This window comes from Hippocampus comes, unplaced genomic scaffold (genome assembly GCF_001891065.2).
Source record: "Hippocampus comes isolate QL1 unplaced genomic scaffold, H_comes_QL1_v1.1 scaffold239, whole genome shotgun sequence".
Classification (NCBI taxonomy): domain Eukaryota; kingdom Metazoa; phylum Chordata; class Actinopteri; order Syngnathiformes; family Syngnathidae; genus Hippocampus; species Hippocampus comes.
In genome coordinates this window covers 341,896-343,101 of record NW_017804884.1, presented here as the reverse complement: position 1 = coordinate 343,101, position 1,206 = coordinate 341,896, and positions in this window count along the sequence as shown.

Sequence of the window (1,206 nt, the reverse complement as noted above, 5' to 3'; positions counted from 1 at the left end):
TGCAGGGTGTAAGATGCTGGCAGGGAAAGCCTACATGGAACGCCATAACCAGGTGGCTGGCATAGTCTACCGAAACATCTGTGCGGAGTATGGACTGGAAACCCCAAGGTCAAAATGGGAAACACCTCCAAAGGTGGTGGAGAATGACCGAGTGAAGATCCTGTGGGACTTCCAGATCCAGACTGACAAGATGGTAATGACGAACCAACCAGATATCGTTATCATTGATAAAGCTGCAGAGGAAAGCCGTAGTGGATGTAGCGGTCCCAAGTGATGGAAACATCAGAAAGGAACACGAGAAATACCAAGGGCTCAGAGAAGAGCTGGAGAGAGCCTGGAACGTAAAGGTGACAGTCATGCCCGTGGTGGTCAGAGCACTCGGGGCAGTGACCCCCAAACTAGATGAGTGGTTGCAACAGATCCCGGGAACAACATCGGACATCTCAGTCCAGAAAAGCGCAGTGCTGGGAACAGCAAGAATACTGCGCAAAACCCTCAAGCTTCCTGGGCTCTGGAAGAGGACCCGAGCTGAATGGGGGACGGACACCACCCGAGGGGTGAGACGAGGATTTTCTTTTTTTTTTTGTATGAATACGTGTGTGTGTGTGTGTGTGTGTGTGTGTGTGTGTGTGTGTGTGTAGTCACACATCTTTTACACCAATATGGTCACTAAGATTAAACTCGCATGCACGCACACTCACACACACACACACACACACACACACTACAGGGAATAGGATTAACCATAATAGACGTGTGTCCACAGTATGTCCATCCCCTCAATCAGCCTGACCTGTTCATGTCCTCTGTTAGTCTCCATTCTAATTCGGACGAGACTTGATGAAATATAAATCAGAATCAGAATCAGAATCATCTTTATTGGCCAAGTATGTAGAACACACAAGGAATTTGTCTCCGGTATAACATACTGCATTAGTATCATCATAAACAAGGACATGACAAATCTGTATGGAAGGACATTTCGTAATGTAAGTGAACCGTAGTGCGGTGGTACCACTCAGTGACAACTGTGAGACAATGTGCAAAGTATCAAGCAGAGCTAAAGTGATCAGTGGAAGAATACAATGCTATGACAGTTGTACAGTTGGTGCAGAAAATCATTGAACCATTTTAGTGTGACCAGTAGCAGTATTTGTTGTACAAGAAGAGTGACTACGTCAGTGACTGTTTAGGGAGTTAATGGCT